Source organism: Triticum urartu, chromosome 3A (assembly GCF_056163025.1).
Source record: "Triticum urartu cultivar PI428250 chromosome 3A, HENAU_Tu73, whole genome shotgun sequence".
Taxonomy (NCBI): domain Eukaryota; kingdom Viridiplantae; phylum Streptophyta; class Magnoliopsida; order Poales; family Poaceae; genus Triticum; species Triticum urartu.
The window spans coordinates 740368342-740388846 of NC_141875.1; the positions used below are offsets into that span (position 1 = coordinate 740368342).

Below are 20505 nucleotides of genomic sequence, written 5' to 3' on the forward strand. Positions count from 1 at the left end.
TTTAATGAGACTAGGATCGCATGTTGGGCATTACACAACAGTAAGGCAAGATGCATCCGACATAGTCACACACATTGCTTGGGATACCAGTGCATCGCTAAAGTCAGCCATTTACCGTCTATAGCCCTTAAAACAATTCCCATAACATGGGGTATTGCGGTCTAGGGTCAGAGAAGGGCCGAGGGAGGCTTCAGATACCTCCTGGTCCTAGTTGAAAGTTCATCAAGTTGAAAGAGGCAAAGCTGGTCACTAGTCAAGTTGTCGAGCCGGTCATCAAGTTCCTATCAGGTTTCATACATCATTACGGCATGCCCCACGGCATTGGCACAGACAACATGAGGGATTTCACGTCCAAGAAATTCAAATATTGTTGCGCTTCATGCAATATTACATTAAAATTTGCTTCTGTGGCGCACCTGCAATCCAATGGGCGTATCGAGCAGGCAAATGGATTGGTCCTCGGTGGATTAAAACCGGTGTTGGTCACATCACTGGAGGAAGCCGACGGGAAGTGGATTGACGAGCTTGATTCTGTCTTGTGGAGCCTCACGACTACGCTAAATGACCTACCAACTACACTCCTTTTTTATGATATATGCAGCAAAGCCATCCTTCCCAGCGACATCAAACATGACGCTCCCCGCTTACATCGCTACATGGAGAATGGTGTTGAGTTGGAGTGTCAGGATGACATAGATCCCTTGGAGGAAGCACGGGAGATCGTAGTAGCCAGATTGGATATCTAGCAACATCAACTTCGCTGCTATCAAGCGCACGAGGTATGAGTCTAGGCATTCAACATCGGCGACCTCAGTTTACGGATGATACAGGACACGAAGGGGCTGGACAACCTTTCACCGCCAAGGTACAGACCCTTCATCATGCACAAAGTGCTATAGAATGGAGCATACCAAATCCGATGCGTTGAGACCGTCTTCCTCGAGACGAACCCCTGGAACATTGCCCTGATAAGTTGCTTTTATGCTTAGCTCTTTTCATTTTTAGTTTAGATTATTGTTTAGCTCAATCCATACATTATTGTATGAATTAAATGAAGTTTATCTATCCCCAAGTCGAAGAATCGTATATGTTATTGTCCCTTTATTTAATTTTGATCGTGATCAATAATTTACCCTGTCCATCTTGCCTAGTTGTTTGATTATGTTCCTTCAGGCCGCACTCCGGGGCTGTTACAGCCATCATTCAATTTGCGCCGCTAGCCGGCTTAAGTGTTTTCTTCCTTAGTTGTTTGCCAGACTTTTCTGTCATGAGATATTTGACTTGTGTCTTAGCCAAGTTGGGTCACCCTACTCCACCATTTTTCGTTAGTCCACTTGGTCGGAGCACTCTTAGTCGCAGTTGCAGCTCTCTTGATTGGCTACAGATCGAGGAGCTAAAACCACAGACTAGCCGACAAAATACATAAATTTAGAAAACAAAAAATGTTAAGGCACAACAGAAGAACAAATTAATTTTAAGACCAACTTGGTTGGCACCTAATTTATTCAGTAGATTAGAATTGCATGAAACTCGGAATGTCGAGGTAGCAATGTAAAAAACAGTAAGCCTGAATTAAATCAAGTCGCAATCTACCTCGATGGTCTGGGTGTACTACAGGATGGCATCGAAGAGGACCTCTAGCTTCACCTTGTTCCCATTGGCATCCTATAGGGATTCACATCAACAGTGGAGTTGAACTCATGGGTTGGGAAGTGGTTTTTAAGCGTTGCCCATGCTTGCTGGGCTCCTTCCCGAGCATCTAAGGACTTCCACTCTGTGATCCGGGGAGCAGCTCCTCGCAGACGCATGGTGAGACCAAAGAAGTTGTCCAGGGTGGCTTCTATGGGCCACAACATCATGAAAATTCCCTTGCCGGCCTTGCAAGTGCCACCAGCTCCCCAACTGCTTCAGCTTATTGTGGTATCCTGGAATTACGCCTTGAATGCATGAAGTTCCCCTTGCTCAGGATCATAAACTCACTGGTAGAACTGATGGGCACTGGCCGAGCTTGGTGGGAGATCTGCAAAATATCTGTGTCGTGTCATATCTGGATTAGCTCTACATAGCCTCGAGAACCAAATATGCATTGAAGGAGATAGGGCTTACCAATTGCTATCTCGCCGGCCTGCCTAATCTCTTTTCGGCACTTTCTCGGTACATGTGGGCCTCCCAGAGGGTGTGTTGCATCAGCTTCACCTCCTTGGCTAGGCTGGTCTTCCCAGCCGTCGGTTGGTCACACTTTTGTCAAGATCCTGCTGCAGCAGGCCGGAAGTACCACGGGCGGCCTGACTCGGCCCTTGTTGTTGCATAAGTTGGGCTTTGGTTTTGTTGGCCTCTTCCCGGGCAAATTTGATCTACTGATTGCTAGTGTCGAGCTGGCTTGCAATTGGATGATGTGCTTCGGACAATTTTGAAGTTATCAACATAAGATACACACACACACACACACACTAGTGGTTGGGGCGCCACCCTGTGGCGCCGTTTGAGAGGAAGTTGTGCGCATGTTTTCATTTTAAAAAAATAGAGTCCTCGCCGTCTAAAAATACATCTTAGAAAAAAAATCCTCACCTTCATCTAAGAAAAAAAATTAAAAAAGAAAATATATATACCACCGCAGCCTACCAGCGAGTGCCACTTTGCATAACCCTCCATTTAAAAAATACGAGAGATCCTCACATTCATCTAAAAAATACATTTAGAAAATAATCTACACCTTCATCTAAAAAAAGTCAAAAAGATTTCTCACCGCAACCAACCAGCTTACGCCACATGGCATAGCTGGTTGGCCACCCTTCGCGCGTAGCTTAATGGGTTTAATATTATGCACAACTTGAAAAGGGAGAAGTGATGACTTACCGACGGCATCGCCAATATTTTTCTCAAGGTTCTGCACCTTGAGTCGGAGTTAGCCAGCATCTTCTTCAGCTTCTCCACCTCTTTGGAGAGGCAGGTATTCTCTAGGGTTGCGTTCTGTACATGGAAAGTTTGAAAACATTAAAGACAGTCAGACAAGCTATCGAGGGAGATTCGATCCTGACGTCAGCTCTTCAAACAGACATCAATCTCGGGGGCTACTTGATATGTCTCAAACGTATCTATAATTTTTGATTTTTTCATGCCTTGTATATCATTTTGGCCTAGTTTTGGCATTATTTTTTATCATTTTTATAGACTAATCTATTAATCTAGTGCCCAGTGTCAGTTGTTGTTTTATGCATGTTTTCAGACTTCTAGGGAAGTCAATTTTATGTAGCTCCCTTTTCTCATGTGAAAACAAACTTTTTTATAACATAAATTGTTTGTTATATACTTTCTGTTTCACCTTTTACCTTAGTGCATCTACCATGATTGAAAACCTGTACATGTCTTTTTGCGGGATTCCACCTAATTCTTCAAACAACGATATTTCGTGTTCTTCCACCGTTTAAATTAGAGAAACTCATAAGAAATTCATAGATCCAATGGCAACAACGAAGAACACAAAAGAACTACTGTTTTTTCTCAAAAAAATAAGAACATGTGTTTTTCACATTCAAACGGAAGTTCACGCCTCAATACACCGTTGGATACATTGTTGAGGATGAAAGGAAATGGGGCACTATATATCAAGGTCGCGCTAACCAAAGAAAACACCCAAAAAACAAAATCAAATAGATCCTACTAAGAATATGGTTCATGCTACAAATTGCTATAATTTCATCATACAATGTATATTTATAGCATCAATAAATTTGACTCATCGATGTATCAATTTTATATGAAATCTACCGTATTATTGATTCAAATGTTATAATCTTTGCAATGTGAATGTTACTCAGGATCACAAAATATTGCAGCACCAACGCGCAGGATATTATCTACTCCCTCCGTTCCAAAATAGATGACTCAACTTTGTATTAACTTTAGTACAAAGTTAGGTCATCTATTTTAGAACGGAGGGAGTAGTTACCGTGAAAATCCTTACTTAAAGGACATGTCTTGTAAAAAAGTGGAACAGCAGCACATGATGATATATATGTATGACTTGGAAGATTGCTATAAGTTTTGATGTTATGACTGGAGTGGATTAAACTAGCATCAAATCTTTTTTTAGGGGAAGCATCAAATTGGTTTCGTGCTGTACTTTTGATGTATGGCAGCTACTCCTACGATCCGGAGATTCTTTAACGGATGATAATATACAAGTTTTCAACCGCTCAAACTAAAATGTTGTAAAGGTTTTGTGGTGTAGTTGGTTATCACGTCAGTCTAACACACTGAAGGTCTCCGGTTCGAACCCGGGCGAAGCCATTTATATTTTTGTTTTTTTTCAGATTTTTACCAAAGGAAAAAAAGAATGGCCCATACTTATATTTTTGTTTTTTTTTCAGATTTTTACCAAAGGAAAAAAAGAATGGCCCATACTTATATTTTTGTTTTTTTTTCAGATTTTTACCAAAGGAAAAAAAGAATGGCCCATACAGGTCTCGAACCTGTGACCTTCGCGTTATTAGCACGACGCTCTAACCAACTGAGCTAATAGGCCTTCTTCTAATTTCAAAGTTCTTAATTTATATATTTGTATAACCTGAATAAGTCTTGTATGATAGTATCTTCTTTGTTGTGACTTGTGAGAGGAAAATAATCACTCTCGACTTCTGCATCACAGGATATACATCACCAGTTTTTCACGGTATCCCTCCCTTCTATATTCTTGGATAGGAAATAACGGCCGGCTTGGAGCACCCAAGACACCATATGAAATAGCTGGCCACCTCACTTAATCGATCACCATCATGCAATTCTTTGGTTTGCGGCGTTTAAAGCCATAGACACATGCACATGGCTAAAAGATGTACATCAATCTTATGATGAGAAGAAAAAAAATTAAGAAGAGGTTGAAACGGAAGAAAAATCATCACCAGGTGCAAGTGAAAAATAACCTTTGCTCGTAGGAGTAAATCTTCGTCCTTGTCTAGTTTCCCATTTCACTGTCCATGCTTGTAAGTATTTGTCATTGTTGGAATCTTTTTTGTCACTGTTTTTTACCTTATGTGATGTGATGTGTGCACAAATCATCATGCAACAGTTACATAATAATAAAGCCTAATATTATTGTACAGCAGGAGAAAAATACGCACAAAAAATTCAATTTCATTTTTTGCTTCTTCGGCAAAAGATGGATGCTGGCGCCGAGTACAACCCCCTCCCCCTTCTTACAATTGACTAGTAGAGTGCCCGTGCGTTGCTACGGGCTCATAATATGATCATGTAGACACAAAAATATCATCTTGATGGTCAATTTTAATAACAGTCACAAAGAAGATTGTATCCTGATTGATATTTTTTGAAACAAACCTTGTTTATTATTTACTCCCTTTGGTTCATTGATTTGAAGATGCAATCAAAGTTACCTTGTACCCTCATATCGTGTGGCATCAACTCATGGAGACGCCTTTCATGATTATGGTTCTACCCATGGCTCAAAATTATAGACATGTGTGGATCGGATGTTCTAAATACACATTGTAGGGTCTCATTCATGGAATATGAACATTTTTTTACTTATAAAACCAGAAAATTGGAAATATGACTTGCCACTCATGGATGGTGAATTCGACGATATTCGTAGAATATGGTGAGGGTCTGCAACACAAAGAACTCCTCCATGCTCTAAAGAAATTGTAGGGTTTCACATGTACAAGGGTATATAATTTAGTAGGAAAAAAAGCCAATTTTAAATGTTGGACATAAACTTTTAACAAGGTCTCCCAACAGTATTGACAACAAACTACATGTATATTGTTACATCAAAACGGAAGTCAAACGCAAGCATCTATAAATGTACATAGCAGCACCCTCATATAGCAATATGGCATGTACAACAAGTGTCGTTTCACAACTAAAATTTCCTTATATGTTCATAGGGAGTTATGTTTGGGATCCAAATACCAATTCAGAATAGGGACCACTTTCCAGCTCAAAGCATGGAATCGATTGGCTTTCAAACTTAAATGAAATTCTGCACATATTTTTGCTATACATAGAATATCAAACATTAAGCCAGGAAATACAGTCAAGCTCAAGTGGGGATTAGTAACGCTGACTGGACTGCTTAATCATACTCCAAATTTTAGCTTTGTTTGTCTCAGTGTTTCAGAGAACCCTTTTAGGCCAAAACTCCAAAAGGTATTGGAACAACACCACAAAAGGTTAATAAAACAAAGTATGAACCTTTTTATACTTGTAGCACCAGAAAACATGACTTGCAACTCATGGATGGTGAACTCAGAGGATATTTGCAGAATATGCTGAGTGTTGTCAGCACAAACGAGCTCCCTCGGGACCCTTTGTCATCCATCGAATATTTACCATACTGGAATCGGAATGGCCTTCTAGTTATCAAGACTTTATTTGTTCCATTGATGACACTGCTGTAAGGAAGGAAATAGAGAAAACATGGTAAACAAATTCAGACAATGATATCAGGAAAGAGAGAAATTGTGATTTTCCCCGCATCCTTTGTATTTTCAGGTGAACTAAAATAATATTTGAACATGTATCTAAAATAAATATATAATGGTATAATTATAATGGTAAAATTATTAAAACAAAAAGATCTGAAGGAAAAAAGGAAGGCTGACCTGAACTTGCACCATCAGTTTAAATGGGCGTGATACCCCAGAAACTGCAGTCCACTATCATTGCTTGTTTGAGCATCTGGACAACCGTCTCGTAAAAATAGTGGACGAACAGTGAATGATGTTGTGCATGTCTTTGGAGATTGCTGGACGCTTATACCGATCTTATAAGCTTTACCGATCAAAAAGTCAACTGGTTTCGTGGTGTAACACACTAAAGGTCTCCGGTTCGAACCCGGGCGAAGCCATTTATATTTTTGTTTTTTTTTCAGATTTTTACCAAAGGAAAAAAAGAATGGCCCATACTTATATTTTTGTTTTTTTTTCAGATTTTTACTTTGTTTTTTTTCATATTTTTACCAAAGGAAAAAAAGAATGGCCCATACTTATATTTTTGTTTTTTTTCATATTTTTACCAAAGGAAAAAAAGAATGGCCCATACTTATATTTTTGTTTTTTTTCATATTTTTACCAAAGGAAAAAAAGAATGGCCCATACTTATATTTTTGTTTTTTTTCAGATTTTTACCAAAGGAAAAAAAGAATGGCCCATACTTATATTTTTGTTTTTTTTCAGATTTTTACCAAAGGAAAAAAAGAATGGCCCATACTTATATTTTTGTTTTTTTTCAGATTTTTACCAAAGGAAAAAAAGAATGGCCCATACAGATCTCGAACCTGTGACCTTCGCGTTATTAGCACGACGCTCTAACCAGCTGAGCTAATAGGCCTTTTTGTTCTATTATACGTTTTTACTCCTTCTATCATTTATAGTATAGAACGGGTAACTAGTTGGAGCGATCTCCAATACACAGCAACAAATCTTGGTCCTTGCAATATAGATTCGCATTCACTGTCCACGTTTCAACTTTCAAGTATTCGTCACTGTTGGGGCCTTTTTGTCATTGTTTCTTTTATTTGATGGACATGCAAACCATTTTGCCAAAGCCACCTAGTAATAAAGACATATGTGCAAGTGGGCAAGTAATGTCCACCAAAAAAGCCAGACCCATCATGTCGATAGTGCAGCGATCTAAGCACTCAAATCTGTCTCGACTTCTGCATCGAAAGATGGACACGACCAAATTTGGTTCTCAGTTATGAGCGAGGACACTTTCTCATGGAAGAACTATGTTTTCACGGTATCCCTCCCTTCTCTATACCTAGATCGGAATATAGTGTCTGGCGTTCAAGATGACATATGAAACATCGGTCACCACCGGGTTACATGGCCAGTTGGCCACCTCACTTAACTGATCATCATAGCATTGATCTTTGGTCTGCGTCGTTTATATCAATGTACATATACACAAGGATGCACTTGATCGAGAGCTCGGCGTCACTATGTTGGCTACGGCGAGCCGGGTGCTCGATGCAGTTTGGTCTGGAGGCGGATGGGTGGTGCAGACATGGACAACTGGTGCTTTAATGGCAGAGGCTAAATCTGTGGCATGAGTCTGGCTACTCTTCAATGGCCATGGCGGTGATATGCTGGAAGACATCCACTCTTGCCACTGGCGGCGGGGGTGAGACACTACTCGGGAGGTGGTTGGCTAGGTAGCCCCATGGGACATGTGCTTCTATGGTTCATGGTAATGTGGAGTGCCGGGAGAGGCGTGTGACCTCCATCGGTGGACACCACGGCGGTTATGGCAGAGTACGGGGGTGCAACTCCTGGAAGATGCCTCTGCAAAGATAGTGCTTGGAACAACGCTTCATGTTTAGGGTGAAAACTTTTGTTCTTACCTTTACTGGTTGGACTCAACAACAACAAAATTGTGGCATTCGTTGTTGAAGGTGTTGTCCCTACCGATATTCTTTCCTTTATTGGTTTGTCTTGGTACCTAGGATGTGAAAATCCTTGTCCTGGATGGACGCGGTGATGGTTGCACGAGAATGTTATTCCTTTTTAAAGGCGTTGCTGCGGAAAAAGTCCGACTTAATCATAGGTTTTCTCTTGATATCTTGTTATGGTTCGGCAATAGTTGTATATGTCTTGTGCTTTGCTTGTTGATGACTTTGGCATCATTGCTTTGCGCCGACTTTAATAAGATATGGTTTAGTCTGAGGATGTTGATGCCAAGAGGTTTAGCGTTCCTTTTATAAAAAGAAAGAAAGATAAAGCATAAGCATAGAGATAAAAAAATGCATATTGATCGTATGATGAGAAGAAAATATCAAGAAAATGATGAACACGTAGAAAAACATAAGGGGCAAGGATGAAAAATCATCTTTGCTCGTAGGAGGCATCAGCAAAATGCAGCAATAAAAATATTAGTCCTTACCTAGTTTCTCATTACACATTCCATGCTTGTGAGTATTTGTCTTTGTTGGAATCTTTTTTTTACACTGTTTCTGACTTTATGTGATGTGATGTGTGCGCAAATCATCATGCAACAATAAGTGCATACATAGAAGCATGCGAATAATGGAAGGTGCATACGGCACTCAATGCGCATCTCGATCGAGATCATCATATCGGGTTTACAGTTGTATGCACGAGCCAAAAAGAATCACTCACGGTCACTGTATCATAGGTTGCACACAGCCAAACTCCGCAAGGAAGTCATATATACCTCTGAAAAAGCAAAAGTTTTCATGATATCCCTCCCTTCCCTATATATACCTGGATGGAAAAATAACGGCTGATGTGGAGCACCCAAGACACGAAGTGAAATATTGGAGATATTAATCTCCACTACGTGTAGTCATCATATGTGTACAATTGTGTATGGAAAATAATCAAGCCAAGAACTGTGTAGCCATAGATAGAGCTTTCTACGCGCGGGGGGGGGGGGGGGGGGGGGGGGGGTATTGGGAGCGCACCCACCCAATGCACCTCTCACCTGTTTGCATTACTTTCATCCGCAATTAACACAAATTGAGTTGATTTGTGATATGTGTTAAAAGCCTAGTGTGTGATCTATTTGTTAACATATTTTCTTATTTGGCCGCACATGGCATGAAAAAACATAAATTTCTACAAGCGTGCATAATACTCAATCAAGTATATTAGGATTTGTTTTGAGTCTTCCAAACCATGACAAATAAAGGAGAAAAAAATCCAGCGAGGCTAATGAGCCCGAGGTCAGCTAGAATCCTATATACCTAAATAGTTGATCTCTACTATCTCAATTGTCTTAACATGCACACATGCCACATCATCATCCCACTATTATTTATGTTAACATGCATGAGAAATGATATTTATATTCTCTATCAACATGCGCACATCTCAACTCTCCACACATGCTACCTCTCCTCAATCATAGTAATTATATTTCTCTCAACATGCATGGAAAATAGTACTTATCTCTGTATATATTCACAACTATATAATAATCAAATAAAACGTGTCATATCAATTTTAAATTTCATCAAAAAAGTATTGCAAGAATTCTCCGCAGAACCGCACGGGGAATCATCTAGTTTATCAGTACCAAAGGCTTAATCTATCTAGGAAAAACAATGTCCGGACTCCCAAACAATCATGACGTGTTTGGTTCAAAGGAATCGTACAGAACTCTTGTAGGGTTCTGTTTGCCAGAAATTTTCCTATGTGACTTGTTTGACCCTAGAAACAATCATGACTCAAAAGAAAATTTCCATTGAATTAAACATTGTCGTTCATTTGTTCAATGACAACTTGGTGCTTACACCTAATGCTTAAGAAAATTCTTGTATTTTTCTGTGGTGCAACAAAGCAACATCTATAGATTACATGTTCCTATATTTTTCGATTCTCATAGGATTAAACACACCATGACATCAAATTCCTACGCCAAGTTTTCCGGTTTCTTTGCCTTTGAAACCCCATAATCGAAAGAGGCCCAAATTATCCAAATATAGTGGAAGTGTGACAGATACTGAAATACCTATAGAATAGAGATGAAACTGTTTGTAAATTCAGCATGTAACACTTAAACAACAAAAGAGTTTCTAGACCTATTCTATACCAAGAGGTACCAAGACTTGCAGTGACCTCAGTGTGAGCGGAAGACACTTTTTTCCTCCCAAAAATCGAAAAGGCCAAGGGTTAACGGCCTATGTGCATAATAGAGTTATTTAATATTTGGTAAGGTTTAGGGACTGATGTCTACTATACAACCTTCTTCTTGTAGACGTTGTTGGGCCTCCAAGTGCAGAGGTTTGTAGGACAGTAGCAAATTTCCCTCAAGTGGATGACCTAAGGTTTATCAATCCGTGGGAGGTGTAGGATGAAGATGGTCTCTCTCAAGCAACCCTGCAACCAAATAACAAAGAGTCTCTTGTGTTCCCAACACACCCAATACAATGGTAAATTGTATAGGTGCACTAGTTCGGCGAAGAGATGGTGATACAAGTGCAATATGGAAGGTAGATAATGGTTTTTGTGATCTGAAAATATAAAAACAGCAAGGTAACTAATGGTAAGAGTGAGCACAAACGGTATTGCAATGTGTTGAAACAAGGCCCAGGGTTCATACTTTCACTAGTGCAAGTTCTCTTAACAATAATAACATAATTGGATCATATAACTATCCCTCAACATGAAACAAAGAGTCACTCCAAAGTCACTAATAGCGGAGAACAAACAAAGAGATTATGTGTAACGCCCTCGATGCGGCTATATCTCCCATGTGTCGAAGCACGACTTAGAGGCATAACCGCATTGAAGGCAATATCGCAAGTGAGGTAATCTTCACACAACCCATGTAATACATAAAGGAAAGAGATACATAGTTGGCTTACACTCGCCACTTCACACAATTACATGAATAAAGCATTACATCGTCCAGATACAATCAAGGTCCGACTACGGAACCAAAATAAAAGAAGACTACCCCAAAAGCTACACAGATCCCCGATCGACCCCAACTGGGCCCCACTACTGATCGACTAGAACGAAACAACATAAAGGACAAGATCTTCATCGAGCTCCTCCTTGAGCTCGGTTGCGTCACCTAGAATGGCATCATTAGCACCTGCAAGCTGGTTTTGGAAGTATCTGTGAGTCACGGGGACTCAGCAATCTCACACCCTCGCGATCAAGACTATTTAAGCTTATGGGTAAGGTAAAAGGTATAAGGTGGAGCTGTAGCAAGCGACTAGCATATATGGTGACTAACATACGCAAAAGAGAGCGAGAAGAGAAGGCAAAAGCACGATCGAGAAACTATGATCAAGAAGTGATCCTAGAACAACCTACGTCAAGCATAACTCCAACACCGTGTTCACTTCCCGGACTCCGCCGGAAAGAGACCATCACGGTTACACACGCGGTTGATGCATTTTAATTAAGGTCAACTTCAGGTTTTCTACAACCGGACATTAACAAATTCCCATCTGCCCATAACCGCGGGCACGGCTTTCGAAAGTTCAAATCCCTGCAGGGGTGTCCCAACTTAGCCCATGACAAGCTCTCACGGTCAACGAAGGATATTCCTTCTAGCGGGAAGACCCGATCAGACTCGGAATCCCGGTTACAAGACATTTCGACAGGGTAAAACAAATCCAGCAACACTGCCCGATACGCCGACAAATCCCGATAGGAGCTGCACATATCTCGTTCTCAGGGCACACCGGATAGGTCAAGCTACGAGTAAAACCAACCATCGAGTTACCCCGAGGTGGCCCCGCAGGATGCCCGTTTCGGACCAACACTCAGAGGAGCACTGGCCCGGGGGGGTTAAAATAAAGATGACCCTTGAGTCTGCAGAACCCGAGGGAAGGTGGTAGGTTGTTAGTGCAAATGGTAAAACCAAGGTTGGGCATTGCTGGAGGAGTTTTATTCAAGGTGAACTGTCAAGGGGTTCCCATTATTACCCAACCGCGTAAGGAACGCACAATCCAGGAACATAACACCGATATGACGGAAACTAGGGCGGCAAGAGTGGAACAAAACACCAGGCATAAGGCCGAGCCTTCCACCCTTTACCAAGTATATAGATGCATTAATTAAATAAGATATATTGTGATATCCCAACAAGTAAACATGTTCCAACAAGAAACAACATCTCCATGTTCCAACAAGGAACAAACTTCAATCTTCACCTGCAACTAACAACGCTATAAGAGGGGCTGAGCAAAGCGGTAACATAGCCAAACAATGGTTTGCTAGGACAAGGTGGGTTAGAGGCTTGGTTCAACAATATGGGAGGCATGATAAGCAAGTGGTAGGTATCGCAGCATAGGCATAGCAAAAGAGCGAGCATCTAACAAGCAAAGATAGAAGTGATTTCGAGGGTATGGTCATCTTGCCTGAGATCCCGCAAGGAAGAAGAACGAGTCCATGAAGAAGACAAACGAACGTAGACGAACGGGTCCTCACAAACGCGACGTTATCGGAACCAACCCGAAGAAGCAAACACCGGAAAGAAGCACACAACATAGTAAACAACCAACACATGAACATGGTATGATATGCGGGATGCGGTATGTGATGCATATGCATGATTTGACGAGGAATGATTGAACCTAGCCTCAACTTGGAAATCCAAGAGTGCCACTATAAAGATGAGGTGATTTTGGTTGAAATCGATATAAAGATCACCGGAATCGGATGGACAGTTTGGAAATGGCAAGCAAAACAAATATGGCACCGGTCTGCGATAAACAGCAAGTAGCCACCTAAATGCATCAAGATAATTATGCTACAACACTCAAACATGGCAACAAAATACATGGCAGGGATCCATTCATGAAGCTTAACAAAATATGAACACTGAGCTACGGCCAATTCATCCATTAACAGGTTCATACAAGCATGGCAAAAGTGCAAACGGTAAACAGATTTCAGACTTAGTGAAATTAACACTAGTCTGCAATTTCAGATCAGGTAGCACACTTTGGAGCACGAAAACTATATGCTACAGTGCCTGAACATGGCAAAGCAAAGCATGGCATGGGGATACTCAAAGAGCTTAACAAAAGTCCCTTAGTGACCTTGAGCCAAAAGGGATCAGAAAATACAATTACAAGCATGTGAACATGGCAAAAACATAATCAGATCACAGACTTAGTGAAAAACTGGAGCATGTGAATATGATAGCAAGTAGGCATATTTACGAGCTCAATGCACTCACTACAGAGCAAGGCATGACAATCTAAGCATACACCCATCAAGAATACACATTATGAAAGCTAGACATGGCAAGAACAACAATATAGCATACAGGGATCAACTACAACATCCTCGGCAAAATCGCTAACAAGTAGACAATCTGCCCAAATTCACGAAATAGCAAAAGTAGAGCTCGACTGACTCAAGCTAGGGTGCTCCATAATTGCAAACAAAGACATGGATGGATAGAGCACCACAAGATTAACAAATCACCCTTATTGATCATCCTCAAAAGAGGCACGGATCACTAGGAAACAACATGAACATATGGCATATTGATAAAAGCAGGTCAAGGACTTAGTGGAATTGCTAAGTCCGTGAAATCAGCATTAACGAATGCACCACTTTGCAAGCTTGTGCTAGTCACCACACATGTCACAAAAATACATGGATGGCACCTTTGGAAAGATGACAAAACATATAACAAAACTCATGAAAAGCTCAGGGGCATATCATGCACACAAAAATCATGGCAAAAATGACAAATAGCTAACTGGAGCAGCAGATCTGGCAATTATCTCAAATAGCACTCTTCCAACAGCATTTCGGGCATCAAGATGAGCTCAAATGAAAATGATGCAAAGAGATAAAATGATGTTCTCGCTGAGACGAACATTTTGATATGCTACACGCCCAAATCGGATCTACGGATGCAAAGTTCCGATGCGATGAACATGGCCATATGAGTCTGGTAATTTCGGAGACTTAGTAGAAATTCAGTGAGCGTCAAATAGTAAAAAATCGCGCGGGGCGGAAGATGGCTGGACTGCTCACCACTGGGCTCGGCCCACGGGAAGAGGAGAAGGCAGGCCGGTGGGCCGGCTGGAGCTGGGCCTGGGAGGCCAAGGCCCACGCGGCCACGCATGGTCAACGGGGAGGAGATCGGGCTCCTCCCGATCCAGTTTGGCCGACGAGCGGCGGCGCTCTCTGGCGAGGGCGGCGCGGCGCCGATGGTGGATGGAGCCGGGGCTGAAGGCGCGGGGCTGAGGCCGGCAGATCTGCAGCTGCGAGACCCATTCCCGGGGCCAGTGGGACTCGACGACGCCAGTGACGAGGAGATCGGGAGCTCGGGCTCCATGGCCGTCCATGGCGCGACGAAGGCGGAACCGAGGCGGCGGCGAGGTGCGGAAGCCGAGGTGGCGGCGAGGCTTGCCGGCGACGCGGGCAGAGGCGCGAGGAGGCGGGCGCAGAGGGCGGCGCACGCGGCGCGGTGCGGGATCTGGGATGGCCATGTGGTGGCGGGGCGCTCCGGCGACCCGGCCGGCGAAGTCCGATGAGTGGGCACGGTCGGCGGTGCGCACAGGCGGCGGCAGGCAGATCCGGGCTCGCGCGGGCCCAAACTGGGCTCCGCGGGCCGCCGCGGCGGAGGGAGCTGAGGTGGCGGCCTCTCATTGGTGCGGCCGGCGACGATGCTAACGTGGCAGCCCGCGATTGGCCGGGGCGACGTGGAGGAGAGCGACGGACATGTCCGGCGCGGCACAGATGCGTCCGGACGCGCGGAAGAGGAGTGGATCTAGGTTTAGACCCGGATTTCGGGGGAGATGCACATATTTATAGGTAGAGGGAGCTAGGAGAGTCCAAATGAGGTGCGGTTTTCGGCCATGCGATCGTGATCGAACGACCGAGATGATGGAGGAGGTTTTGGTGGGTTTGGGGCCAAATTGGAGGGGTGTTGGGCTGCAACACACACGAGGCCTTTTCGGTCCCTCGGTTAACCGTTGGAGTATCAAACGAAGTCCAAATGGCACGAAACTTGACAGGCGGTCTACCGGTAGTAAACCAAGGCCGCTTGGCAAGTCTCAGTCCAATCTGAAAATGTTTAATCCCCACACACAAAAGAAAGGTAGAAAGGACCACCGGAGGAGATAGGAGCGCCGGAATGCAAAACGGACAACGTGGAAAATGCTCGGATGCTTAAGACGAACATGTATGCAAATGAAATGCACATGATGACATGATATGCAATGCATGACACGCAAGAAATGACAAGGCAACAACAGCGAATAAACTGGAGGACACCTGGCACATCGGTCTCGGGGCGTTACAACACTCCACCACTACAAGAGGATCTCGTCCCGAGATTTAGAATGGCACCGGAGGGACAATGGAAGAGAAAGAGAAGAGGTAAAACTAAGTTGCTCCTTTGACAAACGAGTGAAACCACGAACCTTGAAGAGGTTAAGCCATTCCGAGAAAAGAATACAACGGAGATAAATGAAGTTGAAGACACTCCGTTAGCAAAGAGGAACAAGGAAGAACAACTTTGAGCAGCACTCCGATTGAAAGAGATGCAAGAAAAGATAAGTAGAAAGAACTTTAAAAGGGGCACGACACTCCGGTTAAACGGATAAGCAAGGAAAAGAACATAATCTTTGACAAAACAAGATGATGGGTTTAAAAGAGCAACATGACAATGCGTCCGGAAGAGAGAAATAGAAGATAGATCATTGAGAAAAAAGAATGGAGAAGAAAATGCCAAGTTCTGTCACAAAAGAGCTTGACAAGGCATCTTTAGGAGAAGGGTCAAATGGAGTTGTTGGAAAAGCCAACAACGAAAAGAATAAGCTTGATATGGTCTTATGGAATACATCTCAAATTATGAGGTGACAACCTGCCACTCACGGGAAAAGAATTGTATTGGTAAGAACAAGGAGGCGAGAAAGTTATTTCACCGAGAGGATAATGAAGAACTTGGGTCAATTATAAGCACCATAATTAGCAACAATCCTTAGGGAAAGTTTTAGGTGAAATATAACCCAAGATAACTCCAATGAAGAGATTGATGGATTTTTAAATAACTCATTCTTAACAACATGTGAATCATGAGACATGAACTCAAATTATCCAGAATGACATAACACCACCTCAAATGATACGGTAGAAGGAATTGCACTCCGGATTACAATATGAAGAAGGCTTGAGCTTCTTAGAAAAGAATGTCGATGAAAAACTTGGAGAAGGAATTAAATCCTTTATGAACCATCATGTAGAACCTCCATGAAGAACTCCGGTAACAAAAGGATAACGAGAAGAAAAGGGAAGTTGAAAACACAAGGTGAAACCTTGTAATGCTTTAGGTGTATCTCCATGAAGATACAATTGCGAGAGCTAGGAACTCCGGAAAAGAAATATAAACAAATGAGATCAAGAATTTTGATGAGCCTCTAGAATAGGGAATTAATCACTTGAGTGAGGCAAAAGTAAGAATTGTGTTATGCGTACCCTTCATCAATTAAATTGATGACAAACAATGGATTTGGCATACTACTTACTCTCTTAGAAAGGATTAAGATAGATATTGCGGAAACTTGAAGAGGCCTTCGATGATCCACCGATAGAATTGGAACATCGAATTAAATTGTTACGATAACAAAGGAAGAGAAAATCTTGAATGAACCACCGTAAGAATTAAAAATGAACAAAGAAAAGATAAGGAAGACACCGGGAAGAATTATAAAAAGAATGAAGATACTTGAGAGGATTTAGATACATGAGAACGAAGAGATCACGAGCCGATTAAAGATCACTTGAACGAAGCACCGGTAAAATTAGGAGAACGATAACTGAAAGCTGAGAATGAATAAACCTGAATTGATGGACTCTAGATAATCAAACTGAACAGAATCTTGAATTGCTCCGGATGGGTCAAAAGAATTCTCACAAACGAAAACAATTATGAGAGGATGGCATAACGCTAGAACCACGAATCTTGAAGAGAATGGAGCAAGATTGAGAGAAAAATCTTCTTTGGTCTTCCAAAATGCGAATGACAACGAGAAATACCATCATGACTTATTTAGGCACTCCAGAAGAATCAAAACGACGAGGTTGAGCCAATGATGAAAAGAATTTGAAAGATCTTGGAGAAAAACATTTGACTAATGACAATTCATTCTTACGCCAATCGTTGAAAAGAATATTTGAGGATAGCTCCGGGAGAATTAGAAGAGTCAGGTAAGATCCTGGGAAAAGACCTGTGGGTTAGGGCCCACTCAAAAGAAACACCGTTGAATGATTAAAAAGAGAGATTGCACCGGTTGAATTAAAAGGCTTGAATGAGATAACATCCTCAAAATAGCTTGAACGGATTAAAAATGGAAACACGAATCTCGAGATATCTTCAGCACTCCAAAACAATTGAATAGCGAGAGGTGAATGATTAAGAATTGCACCGGCATGAGAAAGCATTGAAATACAGAAAAGAATATGATCAACACCGAAAGCTTAAATTGGTTCCACCGGAGAAGAAAAAAAATGAAGGATGATGAACTTGAGGCCCGTTAGAATCTTCATGAGAATCACCAGATGCGAACATTGAAAGAAAATAATGGAGAGACTCCCATCGATAACATGGATACTTGATAAAGAAATCTGGTTCCTTGAAGAAAAAGGGTGGGTGGGCGGGAAAAACAAAGGCAACTTGGAGACAGATGAAACAAACACCGTTGAGAAGGACTGATACTAGATCTTGCGGATGTTGAAAATGGACGGATCCACTTGAAGAGAAAACACGCCGGTTGAAAAGGATTGACATGACAAACTCGATGATCGAGAAGGATTAGTATTCACATAGAAATATGAGAACACCGCTTAGGAAAAGTATGTAATCAACACTTGACTTCAAAGCAACTCGAATACCACAACTCAAAACAAAACAAGGATTGGCTTGCAGAATAAGCCGGAACAAACATATGATAGAGATTTCGTCCGAAGTTTTCGTGGTGGGGCCTACACGGGCTCGATCATACACCACCATCATGTACAAGGCAGTGCACATGACATACGAAGCGTCCCCGAGTCGGCATAGCCAAGGACTCTTTAAGACACAACGAGGCCACTATAAAACCAACCGTGAATAGGCGGACCACTAAACGTCGAACCCCAATTTCATATCATACATCCGTCGGAAAGATATCCTAAGAGCTACTTGAATTCCCACTTATAAACTCCCGAAATTTTCCGGTTATGCAATCAGGTGTTGGGGATACAGGGGAGGCATAATATCTCACCCAAACTAGCAAATCCTACATCCAGCTGTATCCATCCTTCAACACATAACCAAGAAAAACTTCGGAAATCATCTACCTCAACCTTCAAAAAGCATCCGTTATACAAGTTATGGCAATACTCCCGAACTCCCGCCCCAGTACTGGGTGGCGTCGAGGTTATCTCACCAACAACTGCATAAAAGAGATTTTCGATGTCGGCGAAACTAAACTCAGGTATTCCAGAACTGCAACGATAAAATTGTGACGACAACACCTCGGAGCTCAACTCCCCGGGACACTGCCACAACCCCTAAATGACAGGAGGCACCAAGAACAATGTTCTCGTCACAAAACCATTGGAACGATTCCAAGATACCCGCGTGATCCTAATTTTTTTAGTGAAATTTAAGAAGAGAAGAGTCAAAACTCTACGCCAGGATGCCTTACCAGAGCGATGAAGGGACTGGGGAGTAAAAAGAATTCCTAACTCTCCGATATATAATTCCTAATTGACTCAAAACATTTTTTCTAGACTCAACAACGGCTGCTAAAAAACGATCAAGCAGTGGGGGCTCCTAAGGTCGGGGAAGGCTTTGATACCAACTTGTAACGCCCTCGATGTGGCTATATCTCCCATGTCTCGAAGCATGACTTAGAGGCATAACCGCATTGAAAGCTCAATCCGATAAGATAACTTCAAAGGGAAAACTCAATCCATTACAAAAGAGTAGAGGGGGGAGAAACATCATAAGATCCAACTATAATAGCAAAGCTCGCGATACATCAAGATCTTACCACCTCAAGAACACGAGAGAGAGAGAGAGATCAAACACATAGCTACTGGTACATACCATCAACCCCGAGGGAGAACTACTCCCTCCTCGTCATGGAGAGCACTGGGATGATGAAGATGGCCACCGGAGAGGGACTCCCCCCCTCCGGCAGGGTGCCGGAACGGGCCTAGATTGGTTTTCGATGGCTATGGAGGCTTATGGCAGCGGAACTCCTGATCTATTCTGCTCCCCGAAGTTTTTAGGGTATATGGACATATATAGGTGAAATAAGTCGGTCAGGGGATCTCCGGGCTGTCCACAAGGCAGGGGGCGCGCCCAGGGGGGTGGGCGCGCCCCCACCCTCGTGGGCAGCCCGGGACTCTTCTGGTCCAACTCCGATGCTCCGTGGGCTTCTTCTGGTCCAAAAATAAGTTCCGTGAAGTTTCAGGTCAATTGGACTCCGTTTGATTTTCCTTTTCTGTGATACTCTAAAACAAGGAAAAAATAAAAACTGGCACTGGGCTCTAGGTTAATAGGTTAGTCCGAAAAATCATATAAAATAGCATATAAATGCATATAAAACATCCAAAGTTGATAATATAATAGCATGGAACAATCAAAAATTATAGATACGTTGGAGACGTATCAGCATCCCCAAGCTTAATTCCTGCTCGTCCTCGAGTAGGTAAATGATAAAAACATAATTTTTGATGTGGAATGCTACCTAACATATTTATCCATGTAATTCTCTTTATTGTGGCAAGAATATTTAGATCCATAAGATTCAAGACAAAAGTTTAATATTGACATAAAAATAATAATACTTCAAGCATACTAACAAAGCAATCATGTCTTCTCAAAATAACATGGCCAAAGAAAGCTATCCCTACAAAATCATATAGTCTGGCTATGCTCTATCTTCATCACACAAAATATTTAAATCATGCACAACCCCGATGACAAGCCAAGCAATTGTTTCATACTTTTGATGTTCTCAAACTTTTTCAAACTTCACGCAATACA

The 20505-nt window shown here is 42.2% G+C and overlaps 3 non-coding genes across 3 annotated transcripts; 1 reads left to right on the forward strand and 2 right to left on the reverse strand.

Annotated features, from left to right (window-relative positions):
• Nucleotides 1–4216: 4216 nt before the first annotated feature.
• On the forward strand, nt 4217–4290 carry TRNAV-AAC (transfer RNA valine (anticodon AAC)). The gene has a single exon. It is a non-coding gene; the product is annotated as a tRNA-Val (tRNA).
• Nucleotides 4291–4451: 161 nt separating this feature from the next.
• Nucleotides 4452–4525, reverse strand: TRNAI-AAU (transfer RNA isoleucine (anticodon AAU)). The gene has a single exon. It is a non-coding gene; the product is annotated as a tRNA-Ile (tRNA).
• Nucleotides 4526–7276: 2751 nt separating this feature from the next.
• TRNAI-AAU (transfer RNA isoleucine (anticodon AAU)) lies at nt 7277–7350 on the reverse strand. Its single transcript has one exon. It is a non-coding gene; the product is annotated as a tRNA-Ile (tRNA).
• Between the last annotated feature and the right edge of the window lie 13155 nt (nt 7351–20505).